Below are 21594 nucleotides of genomic sequence, written 5' to 3'. Positions count from 1 at the left end.
AACCCACTCTACTTTGCTTCAGAACAAATGATTTCTTATTATCTTTGAGGTGATAATTGTGTTTAAGACCTTATGTTGAATTGACCGAAGACTCGAATCTTGCACTGTGTACAACTCTGGGTATTCACATGCTATAACTTTCTTGAAATTTTTCCTACCAAATGCAGATTTAAGGAGTGAATAAGTGAAAAAATACAGGAAGTCAGCACACTTAATAGTTTGTGCAGTCTGGTAAATATAGTTGTGTACATGGGTTCCTTGGACCTTAAAACTGCTTTTGATTTTTACTTGACTTAGTCAACAAGTTTTCTTTTGAACTCAAATACTGTATTTAATTTGAGACCAAGAGCAAGTATTTTTAAATACAAGCCTAGAAAGTTGGAATGTGATGAAAATAATAAAATTCCAATTTTGTAGATTTGCAAAATTTATGATTCTAGAACTTTCATTTGAAAGATTATTTCCACATGACTGTATTGAATTCCACATACTGCCAGGACAGTCCTGTGAGACAGATGGACTATGGGGTCAGGAAGACCTTGGCAGACTCCTGAGCTCTTCAACCTTTTGCTGTGAGAAGTCCAGTTTCACTCACACCTCCTGTGCAAAAATCCCATTTCTGGGACTGTGGATAATCCCTGGTTGTTCTAATTTGCACTTGGTTGAGTGAGTTCACAGGATGTGGTGCTTTTAGTTTTAAGCCTGGTTTAAGATTCTCCTGAGACTTAGGTCCTTCACTGACTAAGTCAAGAGAGTTCCAGATGAATAGGAATGAGCTGATTAGTCCAAGATTCCATGAGTCCAGTTCTTGGCTTCAGGAGTCTAGAGAAGGCAATGGTCATAATGACAATCAATCTTGGCTTGGAAGTTGGTCCAACAAGGGCACCAAAGGCTTGCTAGCCAATTACACTTTTTCCCTGACAGAGCTAAATGTTGATTTGGAGGCTTGGCAAACCACTGGAAAAAATGACAATGACCAAATGAACCCAGAGAAGACCAAGAAGGTAAAACACATTATCATAGTGACCTGTGTCTAAGGAACAGTCAATAGATCCCCTCTGCTGGTGGGACACAGTGTGGCCAAGGAATGGATTCAATTCTGAGAGCCCTTGGTTTCTGGTCCCAAGTCTTCAAAGCCTGGTGACTTTCCATGCTGCCATGGTAAACAGCTGATATTCCTTCTTTTCATCTTCAAATCTGCATGTTCATAATAAGATCCATTCTTAAGTTAAAGGAAACAAATCTGTCCATCTTGTAAAACAGGAGGCTTTGTAGACCGTCTACACTAAGTGTATTGATGATCTGTAAGGGGGAAAGAAGACATGCTACAGAAAGTAAATTAAAAATTGTCAATAATTATGGCTTTATTTTCTCTTGGGTATTGTTTTCTGAGATAGGGTCTCACTAGGTAATTCAGGCTGACTTGAAACTCACCATCCTCCTGTTTCAGCCTTCCAAGTACATGTTGAAATTACGATCATGTGCTACCTATCATATGATACTATATATATACCCAAGAGGGCACTATGTTTTTTTTTCAAAAATTATTTTCTTTGGCTTTACCTAGTGTAGAGCTAAGAAAAGGGGCCACTTGTTTACTTCATGTCTACTACGTGTTAGGTGCTTTAAATAGATCATTGCACACACTTTTGGCTTCGTAAACATACTGTACTTTTTTCAGTGTATACAGTAAGGGACCTTCCTTGCTAGGTAGGTAACTTGACCTTGATTTCCTATGAATGGGGCTTAAATTACAATTAGCCTTAGTGCAATGGCATTAGACTCTAACATCATATAAGGATTACTTGAGTGACCCTTGGAACCAAGAGAAGTCTGTGACAATAATTGATAACTCCTTTTAAAGATTGGTAGATATGTTGGTATACAGTGGGCTCTGTGGTCTATCTACACATCCAGCAACAAATTTGTCTCCTGCCATCTCCATCTGTCTCCTCACCTTGGTTGCATCTGTCATGTGGTTATTACCTTTGTTTCTTCAGAATATTTTTACTGATAGAATGGTAGCCAATTTTTTTTTCACAACAGCATAGGAAATGCAGGTTCTGACAATGAAAAGAAAAAAGTTTCAATGTCACACATTGAGAATTCTGCAAGATTTTATTACAAGAACACCATGAAGTGTACAGCATGAAGAAGAGAGCACCCTAAGATGCAAAGAACTCCACAGGCATATCACCTTGGGAAAAAGTAGTGTTTTTAAACCCATGTGCCCATTAGCTGACCATGTGACCCATGGACTTGTTGCTGGTCTTCTCCAGGCTTCTGTTGAACAATTTATCCATGTCCACTGTGTCCTCCATTGTGAGACTTGGCATTTGCTGTGGACTAAAGCTACATGTCTTTACTCCTTTCTTTTCTCCTCAACACCATCACCTATCTTGATCAGACTCATGAGAGATGTCTCAGAGAACCCCTTGTCCAGGAGCCTTCCTTCATCCCCCAGGCAAGGGTAAAGTTTCTCTTCTAGGTGCTTCTCTACCATCCTGCTCGTTTGGTATCCTGTCTATTGCTTTTCTTTTCTTCTATCAGAAGGCAGCTATTTGTTCTCTGAACCACTGCAGCTCAGAAGTACCAGGTACAAAGTAGGCCTTTGATAACTTCCAGCTAAATAAGTAAATTCATACATGTTTAAAACTCATAGCCATAAGCAGTTCCCAGAAACACACCAAACAGGTATAATTATATACCTTATATAATTATCTTGCTTGTTAAGTCACCAGATCTTCCTCTACACATCTGTACTATATTGTTTCATTTTCACAGTGGTTCTGTGAGGAGGGCATCCTCTTTTCTACCCTAGAGGCTGGCAGAGAAGGTATATCACTTTCCTATGTCATGCAAAAATCAGAGCAGGGACCCAAAACTTGCATCATTATGGACTCCTGCTTTGGATCCAGTAAAACTCAGAGTAGGGAAAAACAAGAGGGTCTCGTTCTCTCCCCTCCTTCAAGAGGAAAGCGATGAGGTCACACAGGCCTGGAGCAAGTCACCAGCCTAAATTCAAAGTCCTTGCTAGGCCAGCTGCTGGCTGCAGGCCTGGCTTTTTGTAAGCCTCCCTCAGCCTGCATGGAAATCAGGGCCTGGAACTTGATTTTTGTTTGTCAGCATTTCTCGTTCTGCCCATGCAACCTTTCTTGGGAATCTGGAGTGGAACCAGCACTGTTTTTCACAATCCAGTTTCTCCCATTACTGAGGAATGGAGCAAGCTCGTTTCATGTGCTGTTTTTCCAAGGGCTTTTGTGCTCCCCTTTGGCGGGCCTCTTTCCCTTCTCTCAGAAAGGTTGAATTCCCTGACGGTAATCCTAATTATAAGCATATGGTGTTGCTCTCAGCTACCACCGACTTGCAAAAGGCAAAAAATAGAAAGCCCACCCTCCCCCCCCCCCTTTTCGGAATACATTCTGTCAAGGGGCAGTTTCAGTGGACAGAAAAGTGATTGTCAAACACATTCTTGGAGCAGATTTGCATGCTAAGCACAAGTTCGAACCAGGTAGCCATGTCAGGCAATTACTGCCTCAGCAGAACTCTGTTTTATAGCTTAATGTGATGGTCACAGGATTTGAATCTCAGAGACTTGTTGGCTTGTCAAATGCTAATAGGGAATTCTAAACTACAAAAAGCATCCCATGATCTTCTGCAAATCAGGCCAGGAACTTAAAAAAAAAAATCAAACATTTATGTAAACAGTAATGATTTATATAATTCACTGTAGCCTGCTTCTTCAGATTCCTCCTCCTCTTAGCGCACATTAAGAAATAAGCTGCCCAAGCTTGAGTTAGTCCCAGAATTCTTCAGTGGTATGGAAAGAGGGATGTGGGTGGGGGCCACAGAAATGATGCAGTATCCTGCTTAGTAAATATATGGTGATATTTGGCTTGGTAAACTTAGCATTTTTTCTCACACTCTCTTCCAAAATTCCCACATCATACAAAAATGTGAATTAGATATCCTAATGGCCCCCTACCTCACACACACACACACACACACACACACACACACACACACACACACGCACGATATATCTGCTTAGCATGAGTCAGGTGTGCTAAGGAGTGAGAAATACCTTGTGTTAGATCTGTTATTATAACAAATACCTGAAGAAATCAACTTATAAAGAGGAAAAGTTTCATTGGGCCCACATTTCCATGATTGATTGGTCCTATTGGTTTGGTTTTATGGTGAGGCAGCATATCATGTTGGTAGAGAGTTACCAAGTAAAGCCATAGGCCTCCTGACCAAGTGGTAAAAAAAGAAAAGGAGGACAAAGCCATAGTAATCCAAGCCTCCCAGTAGGCCACACCTCTTAGGGCTTCCTTCTCCTACTTCCCAAGCCTCTAACACGTGGGCCTTTGGGAGACATAGATATGAACTGTGGTGCACATGCTAGTATGTTTGTTAGAGGTCAAGGTCTTCCATGCTGCTTCTCTGGTCTTTGCTGCCCAGGTCTCAACAGTTGCTGACCATTGTTCTTCTGGATTGCTAGGTAAATGTTGGCTCATTCAGCATGTCTTCTGGAAAGGCAGCTTAATAAAAGTCTTCTTTTATTATTTCTGACGGGATTAGACTTTGTTGAAGGATTATACTTTGAAACCATATAGACTGCTAGGTTCTCTAAATTTGAAATTTCTAAACAATTTTATTTTATTTATTCACTTACTTTTCATATTAACTTGCAAACATTTTAAAAACAAAGGGCATTTAAGGGCATCACTTTTTGCACGAAGTAAACAGAATCATATCAGTCTGAGAAGTAGTATTCTAAAGGCAAACTATTAAGTGCCTTGATAATTTTATTACACTTTTTTTTCCTTTATTTGCAGACAGATCTGAGCTGGAGTCTTCCTCCAATTAAACTCTTTGTCAGGCATGTCACTGTACAGGAAAAACCTACTGTATTTCATCTGCTGTTACTACATACCAAACAACATAAAGACTTTGCCTGCTCGGGGGGGGGGGGGGGTATGAGTACTTCTTCCCTGACCAGCAAGCAAACTGGCAGCTCTAAAGAAGTGGCAATAAACTGGGTGTCCACCAATCTAGTGTATGCTGACACTCTATGTGCTAGGCTGAGGGTCCCATTCCCTAGACTGACCACTCTCTATGTCTTCAGATACCAGTTCCAACCTTAGTCTGCTTTTATGTGTGTTTCTGACAATCCTCTATAATCCGAGGCTCCTACAACTTCTTCCTTCAGTTTGGGTAATTTGCTACAGTGGCTCTTAGAAATCAGGAGAATATGCTTACTGGTTCGGTATAAAGGATATTTTTAAACATAAAAAAAAAACTATATGAAGAGATAAATGGAGAAGCCTGCCTGACTTTCCAAGCACAGAAGTTCCTGTCTACATGACTTTAGAGAGAGTCTGTCTCTAAGTATGTAGATGTGTTTGTTATCTGTCCTGAAAGCTCCCATGTGTTTACCTTCCCTAGGGCTCCAGAAATGATTGACTAAACCCATTGGCCTTAGATGGTCAACTTACCCTAAGGCTTTTTTGTTCTCAGAGGTTGGGGAATCCTGCTAGAAGCCTCAACTTTCTTGTTATCTTCTGGTCTTTACAGTGGTCAGCCCCCATCTTGCTTGAAGGCAGCCAGCCAGTCAACCTTCTAGAAGAAGAGATTATCACTTTACCTTGGAGAATCCAAAGATTTTAGAAGTTATATGCCAGGAAATGAGGATGAAGCCACTCTCCCACCCCATTCATGCTGCAGTATCACCATGACTACCCCAGATTTGATTCAAGCAGAACAAAGACTAGAACCCAACTCTCTTTCTTTTCTCCACATCAAGCAGCTGACATTTGGGACCCAGTCACTTTTGCAGTGATGAGGATTTCTTAGGCATTGTCATCTGTTTAGCAGTATTCTTGATCTCAACCCACTAAATTCCTTTGGTGGGAGTTCTCCCAAGCCATAACAAGCAAGAATGTCTGCAAGCAGCCAGATGTTCCCAGGTTGAGAACTGATACTCTGTTCTATGGAAGTTTCTCCCATCCTAAGCTACATGTGAATTTATTTTCACTTTTGTCACTGATGACAAAATAGCAAAAGCAGCAATTTTAATATTAATTACCTTTCAGCTAAAGAAGACTCTTAGGGGTAGATACTGGGGGGAAAACGTCATGCAGTGACTGTGTGGACTGTCTATCTGGGTGTGCCCGTGTTGGGAAATCAGTTCACAGAGCCCTACCAAATGAGTTAGTGGAATTTAATTATAACTGCCCCTCCCTTTAAATTTTGTATACATGTGTGCGCACGTACACACACACACACACACACACACACACACACACACACAATCTCTGAGACTCAAAGATATCAAAGTCACTTACCTAGGAAGCAGATGGTTAGCCAGACCTACATAATGATTTCTGTGCTGTTGCTTCTTCAGGTGAAACACATGTCTGAGTTTCATCGGACATCATCAGCTTAATATGGGGTGTCCAGTTTTGTGAACTTGGCTTATGAATGAGATTTTTCAGAAGATCAAGGAGGTTTAGGACCCCATGAACACCACAACTTTGAGATCCCTAAAGAGGCTTCTATAATTTCACATGGACTTTCCACTTCTATTCTGGAGACACTTTTCTCTATCTGGGTATCTTTCTCCCATGCCCAGTAACTCACAGATATCCATGTTCCCACTCTATCCATCACAATCTCCACTTGATCTTTTACGTCTATATTCAACTTACCAGGTTGATGAATTTTTTTCTTTGAGATATAACCCATGGGCTTTTCCCCTATGAAATCCTCCTCTGCTAGACTAGATTTTCTGCAATACCCTCTACGACCACCCTCCTCATACAGCTCAGTACTTACCCCATGCATAGTTACCCGCCTTGCTGGAAATCTGTACATTTGTTTTATTTTAAAATACACACTCCTGAAGACAAGAACCCGAGTCTCATTTTGGAGCTGTACTTCCTAGTTGTGACTTCTCAGCTGTACCATTAAGCTTTTCTAACATCTGGTTTCCTCACATTAAAGAAAAAGGATAAAGATTTTCCCCTTATTGGTTGCTGTAAGGATCAAACAAAAGGAGAGAAAGACTTTAATAAATGGCAAATCCCAGCACAGATGTTTCCATCATGATCATCATTACAATCATAAAAATCCACAAAGTCTTAATATAATGTCATCAAATATTTCCAGATTTATTGATTGGAGGCCACTGAGAACAAGTAGTGCCCTTAGCCTCTTTGCCCTGGGCTGCTAAGGAGGTAGGATTCTCATGGACAGATAGGAATATGGAATGTTTGTAATGGAGAATTCTACATTGACACTCAAGGAATCCCACCTCTGTATAACCTTCTCCCTGTTAGCACAGTTGGAATCTGTCTTGCTTCAAACCAATAGGGCAAACAGGACAAAGCTGATAGAGTTTACTCCTGAACATTATGTCTTGAGACATGAAAGGTCACTGTTATCCTATGGACTTTGAGCTGACACACTGTAAGAGGGAAGACAGGAGGGAACTACCTGCAGGGAACTCACTGTATCATCCTGATTGTCGCATCTTCCAAGGGCCATCTGAAAGAACCCAGAAGCAATATGGGTTTCCCAGCCAGACACTACAAGTATTTCATGCTAGTTCCTTACCAAGAGAGCCCCAGGAGATCCAAGTCTGAGGAACCCACTAAGCTACAGCATTCCTTTCCTCAAGATAAGGGCCCCAAAGACACTGTTTACTCACTATTGCTCTTTGCCAATCAGTTCATTTCTTGGGATCACACTGGGCCTTGCCCTTGTAGCTGAATCCATGGAAGCATTTAACAGAAAAAGAAATCCTTGGATCAGAGTGGTTGATGGTGCTGCCACAGGAACAGGATCAATCAACAGGGTCCTGGTCCAGCCTGCTTTGCCAATTCCCTAAGGCTAGCCATGGTGTTGGGGATGGTGGTTGGTGGCAGTGCTCACTTTGTTAGATCAGTGTTTATAGCCATGCAACTGAATTATAAATACTGTTATTCTTAGTTCAATTAGAGTTGGTGATAGGTCTTGATTCAGTGTTGAGAGGGGCGTGGGAGGAGGATAGGAAATGATGCTCAAAGGCATTTTTGTTGGTGGAAGTACTTAAAAGCAGATGGTGAAAAGGATATCCAGAGCTGCTTAAAATGTGTGTCCAGTCAAAACACGTCTTAAAGTCAGAGTGCACAGCTTCTCAGAGAAGACAAAGAAGGAAAGGTTAGACACCCCAGGGGGTTGCAGAGGTTGAAGGAGTCTGCCAGAGCCCCTTATATTTGGTTTGTCTGGTCCAGGTTGATAGCAGCTGTGGACAAACTGAAGGGAAACAAATTTAAAGAGAGCAGAATGCTGACAAGAACATCAGAAAGGGCCGATGTTTCTGAGAACTCTGGGAATGTAAGGGAACATGGGAAGGCCTCTCATTAAGGATGCTGCTGACAGCTGTATAAGGCCTCAAGTCACCACAGTAGTATCAATGTCAGATGCCTGAACAAGTAGGATTTCTTTTTTTATGTGTTTTCTACTTTTGTCTTGTGACCTGAAAAAAAGATAGGTCCTCCAGGCCAAGGGTCTAGAGTTGGAGTTGAGTGAAGACATTGGGAAGCAACAAATGGACCCATGAAGACCTAAAGATATCAGGACATTTTAGTTCAGACAACAATGAGATGGCAAAGCTGTAGGGACTTCAAGGATCCAGGAGTTCAGCATTACCTAGCAGGTTGTATCATGAGTGGTATCACTAGTGATTTCCAAGAGCATACAGTCCTAGGTGACTTCAGTGAAAGACTAGTATGTCTATCAAGGAGCAGAATTGAAGTATGTGGGCATCCAGCTATACACCATTTGACTTCTTGTTTTTGTTTTGTTTCGTTTCGTTTTGGTTTTGGTTGAATCTCCTGTACCCAGGGCAGCACTGAAACCACTAGGTAGTATCAAGAATGATCGTCAACTCCTGCCTCCACATTCTGATATTTGAGATTATAGATATGAACCCATGTGTAACGTATGCTTTGCTGAAGATCAAATCCAAGACTCCATGCATGCCAGGCAAGTGTTATACCCGCTAAGCCATGTCCCAGCACCCATTAGTGTCTTTCCTAGTTCACACTATACATTTGCAAATGACAATGCATGGAAGAGATGCTGACATATCAACTCTCATCTGATCCGTTTCCCACTCTTCCCTAGAACTGACCCACTTGCTAACTCATTTAACATGTTGAGCATGTACTTCCTGGTAGATGTCCTTTCACTTCAGCTCTGAGCCTATAATGGGAATGTGGGTTTAATTTTTGTACTGGATCAATGTTCTAGGTTAAGTCCTGAGATTTTTTTCCCTTAGACTATACCAGGAGTAGTTACCATGTATCAGTAGTTGTCTTAGTCATAAATCTGAAATAATTGGTTTCTCATAGTATTTAGACCATTGACTCTGGATCTTGACATCTTAGGATCTATTCTTATCTTTGACTCACAGCCATAGGCTGTTATTCAAGTTCTCTACACCTTTATTTTCTCAGCTCTAGAATGGGGTTAGATATAACATTATTGCATAACAGTGTTGCAAGGATTAAATGAAAGAGCCTTTAAAGTGTTGTCTAGGACTGGGCTTGTAGAATAGTGGTAGAGCAGTTACCAAACATACAGAACTCTTTGGGTTTGACTCCCAGTATCACCAAAGAACAAATAAAAATAAATGATAAAACAGTGTCTAGTGTGTAATAGGTGCTTCACAAAGTCACTTACTATTGTATATCTGACCTTCACAATGACCGTATAATTTAAATATAATCCGTGTTCTCCTTTTATGAACAATCATCTGTTTGTGGATTATACCTCTGAGACTGATTGTCTATGTGCCCCTAGGCCTCAGTTTCTCAGACAGAAAGTAGGATAGCAGGCAAACCTATAGTGTTATCACAGTAATTAAATAAGTGTATCCATGTGCCTAGAATAATCATCCATCAACAGAAACTATCATTCTCAAAATTACTGGCACCATCAGCAGCATTGTCTATGAAAGCTGGAAGTGAAAGGAACTTGAACTCTAAAGATAGAGAGGCCTTTGCTTGCATTTCTACAGCTCATAGAGTCTTCTCTCTTGCATCACCTGCCCAACTCTTCACCTTCAACCACGTGTCTCAGCAGTACCACATTCTCAAAATGAAATGAAATCCCCACTTTCTCTCATGTTCTCTGGCCGTTGTGTGGATTGTTACACCTCAGGGAACAACACTCCTCAAGGAGGGCCATACCACCAGGTCATCTATGTTAATCTCATCCTTGACAGTAGAAATGGCCCCAGGTCTGGCCAGAGTATTTGCTATTCCTCAAATCCCTCACATGTTGTCCCAATTCTAGTTGAAGTTGCCATTACCACTTACAAAAAGTTGTCATGTTCTTCTAAGAAACACCTTACCCTTACCTCTACTTAACTGTGACTTTCTCTACAGTTCTGACAAAGAAATTTATGCAAAATCTGTCCATCATTTCATGCCTTTTCCTCTTTGATCAACCTACCCTGAACTCACACTTAAAGCCATCTTGAGTTGTTACAATGAAGACCACACTCCTGAACACAGTCTGTAATAAGGGATGGACATAGAGACCACTGTCACTTCCTCTATCATCAGAGGCTTCCCTGTTTTCATGTGTTGTATTCTCTGCACCCCTGGACTGTTGGAAGTGCTTTGTTTGTTAGTTGATTGGTTGGCTTATATGAGATAATGTTTACTTGGCAATACAGGTTGACCAAGAGCTTACTTTGTAGCCCAAACTGGCCTTGTGACACTCCTTCTGTCTCAGCTTCCCAAGTACTGGGATTATGGGCATAAGTTCCCACATCTTGCTATATATAACTAACTAAGTATAGCACTGTCCACTTGAGCTGAACTCAATTAACTCTTATTAGTCAACCTTCAGCTCCCAGTAAGGCAGACAAAAGTTGAATTTAGCAACAGTGTTTGGATATAAAGCATAACACATTATTTCCTTTAATATCAGGGAGGCTGGAAATGTCCTTTTTACTCAGTCTTACTGGGTGACATCACATCTCTGCCATGAAGCTCAATTTCCCAACTCAGCAGGTCCTCTCCTCCATAATGTGGTTTTGGGACACAGGAGTGCAGTACTGGGGCTGTTTCAGCTCCTGGGGTCCACTGCCCAGATACTCACAGATCCTGGCACCACTTTCTGGAACTAAAGAGTAGAAATGCTGTAAGGAATATTCCACAACATCTTGCTACCCAAAGAGCATTGCTTCCTCCTCAAGAGGAATCTTCAGTTTCTGCTTTCTCCATCCCCTTACTGGGCCCCAGCATCTGTGACAACTCATATACAAGTTTCTGGAGACACAGAGAGACAGTAGAAGGAGGAGGGATTATTGATGTCATTGTTTCTTAGTAACTCTCTCAGTTATCTCAAAAAACAAAAAATCTACCAATACATTAACGTTTCTATTTCTTTATATTTAAGTATTTCTTGTTCAGAGAATTTCATCCATGAGTCTTGTATTTAAATTATTTCTACTTTCCTCTCCACCCTCCAACTCTTTATATATCCCTAATCTCCTTTCAAATTCATGAACCTTCTTTTATATTTATAAATAACACACACACATACACACTGCTGAGTCCATTTAGTGCTGCTTCTAAGTATATGTGCTTAGGACTGACTCCTTGAGACTGAATAACCTATCACATTTGTCCCTACGGGGGGTGCTGATTTTTTCTCCCCCACTTTCTCTACAGCCATTGATTGCTTGTAACTGTTCATTTAAGGGGCAGGGCCTTGGAAAATCTCTTCCAGCTAAATTGGCATGTTGACTGGTATAGTTATTAGGCAACCATATTGTTAAGATTTCATGGGTGCAGCATCCCTGGAGTGTCTAGAAGACATTCACAGTTATCCTCATCCTCTAGTTATCTTCCTACTTGAAAGGGTCTTAGATATAATTAACCAGCTGTACACATCTCCCCAATATAAAAGTACCACTGGGCAGCGCCATTCTTCGGCTCCAGACAATTGGCCACCTTCCTGGTGAGAGCACAGGGGTCCACCCGGCCCCAGCGGTTTCTGCCTCAGGCCCTGGCGGGAGCCTCCTTGGCTCCGGGACTCCGCGGAGGGCAGGCTGCACGGGTGACGGTGTGGAATACAGAGGCCAGCCTTTTCTGGGACAGGCGAGAGCCACAGAGCTTCTGAGGCGGCACCATCTTCGGCTCCAGACAACCCGCCACCTTCCTGGCCAAAGCAACACAGCTTCTGGGAAAGATCCTGTTTTGGGCCTTCATCTTCAGCCAGGAGGAGGTCCAAACACCAGATAACTGTGCACCTTCCCTGAAAGAGGAGAGCTTGCCTTGCAGAGACTGCTCTGACCACTGAAACTCAGAGGAGAGAGCTAGTCTCCCACGTCTGCTGATAGAGGGTAACAAAATCAACAGAGGAACAATCTCTAAACAAAGACAACTATAAAAACTAACTCCAGAGATTGCCAGATGGCGAAAGGTAAACATACGAATCCTACTAACAGAAACCACGACCACTCACCATCATCAGAACCCAGAACGTCCACTTCGCCCAGTCCAGGGCATCCTAACACACCTGAAAAGGTAGACCTGGATTTAAAAGCATATCTCATGATGATGGTAGAGGACATAAAGAAGGACTTTAATAACTCACTTAAAGAAATACAGGAGAACACTGCTAAAGAGTTACAAGTCCTTAAAGAAAAACAGGAAAACACAACCAAACAGGTAGAAGTCCTTATAGAAAAACAGGAAAACACATCCAAACAGATGATGGAAATGAACAAAATCATACTAGACCTAAAAAGGGAAGTAGACACAATGTAGAAAACCCAAAGTGAGGCAACGCTGGAGATAGAAACCCTAGGAACGAAATCTGGAACCATAGATGCGAGCATCAGCAACAGAATACAAGAGATGGAAGAGAGAATCTCAGGTGCAGAAGATTCCATAGAGAACATCGGCACAACAATCAAAGAAAATGGAAAATGCAAAAAGATCCTAACTCAAAACATCCAGGAAATCCAGGACACAATGAGAAGACCAAACCCACGGATAATAGGAGTGGATGAGAATGAAGATTTTCAACTTAAAGGGCCAGCTAATATCTTCAACAAAATAATAGAAGAAAACTTCCCAAATCTAAAGAAAGAGATGCCCATGAACATACAAGAAGCCTACAGAACTCCAAATAGACTGGACCTGAAAAGAAATTCCTCCCGACACATAATAATCAGAACATCAAATGCACTAAATAAAGATAGAATACTAAAAGCAGTAAGGGAAAAAGGTCAAGTAACATATAAAGGCAAGCCTATCAGAATTACACCAGAATTTTCACCAGAGACTATGAAAGCCAGAAGAGCCTGGACAGATGTTATACAGACACTAAGAGAACACAAATTACAGCCCAGGCTACTATACCCAGCCAAACTCTCAATTACCATAGATGGAGAAACCAAAGTATTCCACTACAAAATTAAATTCACCCATTATCTCTCCACGAATCCAGCCCTTCAAAGGATGATAACAGAAAAAAAAAACAATACAAGGACAGGAACCACGCCCTAGAAAAAACAAGAAGATAATCCCTCAACAAAACTAAAAGAAGACAGCCACAAGAGCAGAATGCCAACTTTAACAACAAAAATAACAGGAAGCAACAATTACTTTTCCTTAATATCTCTTAATATCAATGGTCTCAACACCCCAATAAAAAGACATAGACTAACAAACTGGCTACACAAACAAGACCTAACATTTTGCTGCTTACAGGAAACTCATCTCAGAGAAAAAGATAGACACTACCTCAGAATGAAAGGCTGGAAAACAATTTTCCAAGCAAATGGTATGAAGAAAAATCTGGAGTAGCCATCCTAATATCTGATAAGATTGACTTCCAACCCAAAGTCATCAAAAAAGACAAGGAGGGGCACTTCATACTCATCAAAGGTAAAATCCTCCAAGAGGAACTCTCAATTCTGAATATCTATGCTCCAAATAAAAGGGCAGCCACATTCATTAAAGAAACTTTAGTAAAGCTCCAAGCACACATTGCACCTCACACAATAATAGTAGGAGACTTCAACACACCACTTTCACCAATGGACAGATCATGGAAACAGAAACTAAACAGGGACAGAGTGAAACTAACAGAAGTGATGAAACAAATGGACTTAACAGATATCTACAGAACATTTTATCCTAAAACAAAAGGATATACCTTCTTGTCAGCACCTCATGGTACCTTCTCTAAAATTGACCACATAATTGGTCACAAAACAAGCCTCAACATATACAAAAACATTGAAATTGTCCCATGCATCCTATCAGATCACCATGGACTAAGGATGATCTTCAATAACAAAATAAATAATAGAAAGCCAACATTCACGGGGAAACTAAACAACACTCTTCTCAATGATACCTTGGTCAAGGAAGGAATAAAGAAAGAAATTAAGGACTCTTTGGAGTTTAATGAAAATGAAGCCACAACATACCCAAACTTATGGGACACAATGAAAGCATTCCTAAGAGGAAAACTTATAGCTCTGAGTGTCTCCAAAAAGAAACTAGAGAGAGCACACATTAGCAGCTTGACAACACACCTAAAAGGTCTAGAAGAAAAGGAAGCAAATTCACCCAAGAGGAGTAGAAGGCAGGAAATAATCAAACTTAGGGGTGAAATCAACCAAGTGGAAACAAGAAGAACTATTCAAAGAATTAACCAAACGAGGAGTTGGTTCTTTGAGAAAATCAACAAGATAGATAAACGCTTAGCTAGACTCACTAGAGGGCACAGGGACAAAATCCTAATTAACAAAATCAGAAATGAAAAGGGAGACATAACAACAGATCCTGAAGAAATCCAAAACACCATCAGATCCTTCTACAAAAGGCTATATTCAACAAAACTGGAAAATCTGGACGAAATGGACAAATTTCTGGACAGATACCAGGTACCAAAGTTGAATCAGAATCAAGCTAACCATCTAAACAGTCTCATATCCCCTAAAGAAATAGAAGCAGTTATTAATAGTCTCCCAGCCAAAAAAAGCCCAGGACCAGATGGGTTTAGTGCAGAGTTCTATCAGACCTTCAAAGAAGACCTAATTCCAGTTCTTCACAAACTATTCCACAAAATAGAAACGGAAGGTACTCTACCCAACTCATTCTATGAAGCCACAATTACTCTGATACCTAAACCACAAAACGACCCAACAAAGATAGAGAACTTCAAACCAATTTCCCTTATGAATATCAATGCAAAAATCCTCAATAAAGTTCTTGCTAACCGAATCCAAGAACACATCAAAACAATCATCCATCCTGACCAAGTAGGTTTCATCCCAGGGATGCAGGGATGGTTCAATATACGGAAATCCATCAATGTAATCCACTATATAAACAAACTCAAAGACAAAAACTACATGATCATCTCGTTAGATGCTGAGAAAGCATTTGACAAAATCCAACATCCATTCATGATAAAAGTCTTGGAAAGATCAGGAATTCAAGGCCCATACCTATACATGATAAAAGCAATCTACAGCAAACCAATAGCCAACATCAAAGTAAATGGTGAGAAGGTGGAAGCAATCCCACTAAAATCAGGGACTAGACAAGGCTGTCCACTCTCGCCCTACCTATTCAACATTGTACTTGATTGAAGTCTTAGCCAGAGCAATTAGACAACAAAAGGAGATCAAGGGGATACAAATTGGAAAGGAAGAAGTCAAAATATCACTTTTTGCAGATGATATGATAGTATATATAAGTGACCCTAAAAATTCCACCAGAGAACTCCTAAACCTGATAAACAGCTTCAAAGAAGTAGCTGGATATAAAATTAACTCAAACAAGTCAATGGCCTTTCTGTACACAAAGGATAAACAGGCTGAGAAAGAAATTAGGGAAACAACACCCTTCTCAATAGTCACAAATAATATAAAATATCTCGGCGTGACTCTAACTAAGGAAGTGAATGATCTGTATGATAAAAACGTCAAATCTCTGAAGAAAGAAATTAAAGAAGATCTCAGAAGATGGAAAGATCTCCCATGCTCATGGATTGGCAGGATCAACATTGTAAAAATGACCATCTTGCCAAAAGCAATCTACAGATTCAATGTAATCCCCATCAGAATTCCAACTCAATTCTTCAACGAATTAGAAATGGCAATCGGCAGATTCATCTGGAATAACAAAATACCGAGGATAGCAAAAACTCTTCTCAAGGATAAAAGAACCTCTGGTGGAATCACCATGCCGGACCTGAAACTGTACTACAGAGCAATTGTGATCAAAACTGCATGGTACTGGTATAGAGACAGACAAGTAGACCAATGGAGCAGAATTGAAGACCCAGAGATGAATCCACACACCTATGGTCACTTGATCTTTGACAAGGGAGCTATAACCATCCAGTGGAAAAAAGACAGCATTTTCAACAAATGGTGCTGGCACAACTGGCGGTTATCATATAGAAGAATGCGAATTGATCCATTTCTATCTCCTTGTACTAAGGTCAAATCTAAGTGGATTAAGGAATTCCACATAAAACCAGAGACACTGAAACTTATAGAGGAGAAAGTATTGAAAAGCCTCGAAGATATGGGTACAGGGGAAAAATTCCCGAATAGAACAGCAATGGCTTGTGCTGTAAGATCAAGAATCGATAAATGGGACCTCATTAAATTGCAAAGCTTCTGCAAAGCAAAAGACACCGTCAATAAGACAAAAAGGCCACCAACAAATTGGGAAAGGATCTTTACCTATCCTAAATCAGATAGGGGACTAATATCCAACATATATACAGAACTCAAGAAGGTGGACTTCAGAAAATCAAATAACCCCATTAAAAATGGGGCTCAGAGCTGAACAAAGAATTCTCACCTGAGGAATACCGAATGGCAGAGAAGCACCTGAAAAAATGTTCAACATCCTTAATCATCAGGGAAATGCAAATCAAAACAACCCTGAGATTCCACCTCACACCAGTCAGAATGGCTAAGATCAAAAATTCAGGTGACAGCAGATGCTGGCATGGATGTGGAGAAAGAGGAACACTCCTCCATTTTTGGTGGGATTGCAAGCTTGTACAACCACTCTGGAAATCAGTCTGGCGGTTCCTCAGAAAATTGGACATAGTACTACCGGAGGATCCCGCAATACTTCTCCTGGGCATATATCCAGAAGATTTCCCCACCGGTAAGAAGAACACATGCTCCACTATGTTCATAGCAGCCTTATTTATAAAAGCCAGAAGCTGGAAAGAACCCTGATGCCCCTCAACAGAGGAATGGATACAGAAAATGTGGTACATTTACACAATGGAATACTACTCAGCTATTACAAAAAATGAATTTATGAAATTCCTAGGCAAATGGATGGACCTGGAGGGTATCATCCTGAGTGAAGTAACCCAATCACAAAGGAACTTGCACAATATGTACTCACTGATAAGTGGATATTAGCCCAGAAACTTAGGATACCCAAGATATAAGATACAACTTCCCAAACGCATGAAATTCAAGAAGAATGAAGACCAAAGTGTGGACACTTTACCCTTTCTTATAAATGGGAACAAAACACCCATAGAAGGAGTTACAGAGACAAAATTTGGAGCTGTGATGAAAGGATGGACCATCTAGTGATTGCCATATACAGGGATCCATCACATAATCAGCTTCCAAATGCTGACACCATTGCATACACTAGCAAGATTTTGCTGAAAGGACCCAGATATAGCTCTCTCTTGTGAGACTATGCCGGGGCCTAGCAAACACAGAAGTGGATGATCACAGTCAGCTAATGGATGGGTCACACGGCCCCTAATGGAGGAGCTAGAGAAATTACCCAAGGAGCTAAAGGGAACTGCAACCCTATAGGTGGAACAACAATATGAACTAACCAGTACCCAGGAGCTCTTGTCTTTAGGTGCATATGTATCAAAGTATGGCCTAGTCGGTCATCACTGGAAAGAGAGGCAAAGAGTTTGGACTTGCAAACTTTATATGCCCCAGTACAGGGGAACGCCAGGGCCAAAAAGGGGGAGGGGGTGGGTAGGGGAATGGGGGGGTGGGTATGGGGGACCTTTGGGATAGCATTGAAAATGTAAACGAGGAAAATACCTAATAAAAAATAAATAAATAAATAAAATAAAAGTACCACTATTGCATCTTCTGAAATATTTCGTGGGGCTGCTCATTGTGACTCAATGGCCTTACAGCTGGGCAGGACTACTGATTGGTTTTCTGCCTTGGCAGCTTGTAGAGTTCCTGCTGGTGATGTTGGAGTTAGTCCTTGAGGAGGAGGCGACTTCCAGATCAATTTGAGCTTGATTTCTTCAAATCCTGCGTCTAAAACTCAGCAATAAGTTTTACTAGCAATAAAGTTTGGAGGTAAATAAGGGCAATGTAAATAGGTTATATTGTTTGGGAGTCCCTTGGAAACCCACCATAACCTCTAACACCAACTTGAAGGGAGTTTTCCTGTTCCTGGCACTAGGGGTTTTGTTAGATAATCCATGGCTCTTGTATGATCACCATGGGTGTCACAACTCTCCAACCCCTCTCTTTGTGGTGTGTGTGTGTGTGTGTGTGTGTGTGTGCGCAAATTTATAGAATACTACGTTTTAAACACATTTATTTCAAACATCCTTGGTGTTGTCTCTCTCTCTCCCCTCTTTCTTACCTTTCTCTGCTTAGTACCTACATATCCACATTTTTCCCTCTTTCTCCTTCCACTCCCCCAGCTACTTTCTATTTTCCTGGCTTCTGTGGCTACTATTGCTTATATACTCAGGTATGAAAGAGTAAGAGCAAGGATCCACAGATAAGAGAGAACATAAGAAATTTGACTTTCTGGGTCTAGGTTACTTCATTCAGTTTAACATTTTCCAGATCTACCTGTGAATTTCATGATGTCACTTATCTTTACAGCCAACAGAGATTTGCATCCAATGGCTGAGTCTTTCTGTTACTTTCAGCAACTGTAAGACATAGCTCAAATTAAACTCCTGAGCTAGAATTGCTCAGGGCATTGATTTTAGAATCTGAAGAAACATGTTATGCTCTGAATGTGAACTGTCCCCACACAGCTCATGTGTTAGATTCTTGGCTCCCAGCTGGTTGTGAGGTTATAGATGCTTTAGAAAATGAGGTTCATATTGGATATTAGCCCTTTATCGGATGTAGAGTTGGTAAAGATCTTTCCCCAATCTGTTGGTTGCCGTTTTGTCCTATTGACAGTGTCCTTTGCCTTACAGAAGCTTTGCAATCTTATGAGGTCCCACTTGTTAATTCTTGATCTTAGAGCATAATCTATTGATGTTCTGTTCAGGAAATTTTACCCTGTGCCCATGTGCTCAAGGCTCTTTCCGACTTTCTTTTCTATTTGTTTCAGTGTATCTGGTTTTATGTGGAGGTCCTTAATCCATTTGGATTGAGCTTTGTACAAGGAGATAAGAATGGATAGATTTGCATTTTTCTATATTCTGACTGCCAGTTGAACCAGCACTATTTGTTGAAAATGATGTCTTTTTCCACTGGATGGTTTTGGCTCTTTTGTCAAAGATCAAGTGACCATAGGTGTGTGGGTTCATTTCTGGTCTTCAACTCGATTCCATTGATCTACCTGTCTGTCTCTGTACCAATATAATGCAGTTTTTATCACTGTTGCTCTGTAGTACAGCTTGAGGTCAGGGATGGTGATTCCCCCAAAAGTTCTTTTATTGTTGAGAATAGTTTTTGATATCTGGGTTTTTTGTTATTCCAGATAAATTTGAGAATTGTTCTATCTCTGTGAAGAATTAAGTTGGAATTTTGATGGGGATTGCATTGAATCTAGAGATTGCCTTTGGTAGGATGGCCATTTTTACTATATTAATCCTACCAATCCATGAGCATGGGAGATCTTCCCATCTTCTGAGATCTTTTGCAAAGTCTTTCTTCAGAGACTTGAAGTTCTTATCATACAGATCTTTCACTTCCTTAGTTAGAGTCACACCAACATATTTTATATTGTTTGTCACTATTATGAAAGTTTTTTTTCCCTAATTTTTTTCTCAGCCTATTTATCCTTTTAGTAGAGGAAGCCACTGATTTGTTTGAGTTAATTTTATATCCAGCCATTTTGCTGAAGTTGTTTATCAGGTTTAGGGGTTTTCTGGTGGAATTTTTTGGATCACTTAAATATACTATCATGTCATCTGCAAATAGGGAAAAGAACTCAAGAAATTAGACTCCAGAGAACCAAATAACCCTACTAAAAATGGGGTACAGAGCTAAACAAAGAATTCTCAACTGAGGAATAATGAATGGCTGAGAAGCACTTAAAGGAACTCACACAATATGTACTCACTGATAAGTGGATATTAGCCCAAAACTTAGGATACCCAAGATATAAGATACAATTTGCCAAACACATGAAACTCTAGAAGAATGAAGACCAAAGTGTGGACACTGTGCACCTTCTTAGAATTGGGAACAAAACACCCATGGAAGGAGTTTCAGACTGCCATATCTAGGGATCCACCCCATAATCAGCTTCCAAACGCTGACACCATTGCATACACTAGCAAGATTTTGCTGAAAGGACCCAGATACAGCTGTCTCTTGAGAGACTATGCCGGGGCCTAGCAAACACAGAAGTGGATGCTCACAGTCAGCTATTGGATGGATCACAGGACTCCCAATGGAGGAGCTAGAGAAAGTACCCAAGGAGCTAAAGGGACCTGCAACCCTATAGATGGAACAACATTATGAACTAACCAGTACCCCGGAGCTTTTGACTCTAGCTGCATATGTATCAAAAGATGGCTTAGTCGGCCATCACTGAAAAGAGAGGCCCATTGGACACACAAACATTATATGCCCCAGTACAGGGGAACGCCAGTGCCAAAAAAATGGGAATGGGTGGGTAGGGAAGTGGGGGGGAGGGAGGGTATGGGGGCTTTTGGGATAGCATTGGAAATGTAATTGAGGAAAACACGTAATAAATAAAAAACAATTATAAAAAAAAGAAATATTCAACATCCTTAGTCATTAGAGAAATGCAAATCAAAACAACCCCAAGATTCCACCTCACACCAGTCAGAATGGCTAAGATCAAAAATTCAGGTGACAGCAGATGTTGGCAAGGATGGGTAGAAAGAGAAACACTCCTCCTTTGCTGGTGGGACTGAAAGCTAGTACCACCACTCTGGAAATCAGCTTGGCGTTCCTCAGAGAATTAGACATAGTACTACCTGAGGACCCAGCTATACTACTCCTGGGCATATACCTAGAAGATGCTCCAACATGTAATAATAACACATGTTCCACTATGTTCATAGCAGCCTTATTTATAATAGCCAAAACCTGGAAAGAGCCCCGATGTCATTCAACAGAGGAATGGATACAGAAAATGTGGTACATTTACACAATGGAGTACTCCTCAGCTATTAAAAATGATGAACTCATGAAATTCTTAGGCAAATGAATGGAACTAGAAAAATATCATCCTGAGTGAGGTAACCCAATCACAAAAGAACACACATGGTATGCACTCAATCAGAAGTTTGGAATACCCAAGATACAATTCA

The 21594-nt window shown here is 40.7% G+C and overlaps 1 long non-coding RNA gene across 1 annotated transcript; it reads right to left on the bottom strand.

Moving 5' to 3' along the window:
- Positions 1 to 314: 314 nt before the first annotated feature.
- Positions 315 to 12919, bottom strand: 4930431F12Rik (RIKEN cDNA 4930431F12 gene). Its single transcript, NR_073013.1, has 10 exons — positions 12810 to 12919; positions 12532 to 12585; positions 11977 to 12321; positions 11161 to 11330; positions 7516 to 7551; positions 6841 to 7040; positions 6351 to 6479; positions 5502 to 5625; positions 1958 to 2063; positions 315 to 1302 (listed from the first exon to the last, which is right to left on the bottom strand). It is a non-coding gene; the product is annotated as an RIKEN cDNA 4930431F12 gene (long non-coding RNA).
- Positions 12920 to 21594: the final 8675 nt, after the last annotated feature.

The sequence above is a fragment of the Mus musculus genome, chromosome 5 (assembly GCF_000001635.26).
Source record: "Mus musculus strain C57BL/6J chromosome 5, GRCm38.p6 C57BL/6J".
Classification (NCBI taxonomy): domain Eukaryota; kingdom Metazoa; phylum Chordata; class Mammalia; order Rodentia; family Muridae; genus Mus; species Mus musculus.
This window is presented reverse-complemented; position numbering and strand designations above follow the sequence as displayed.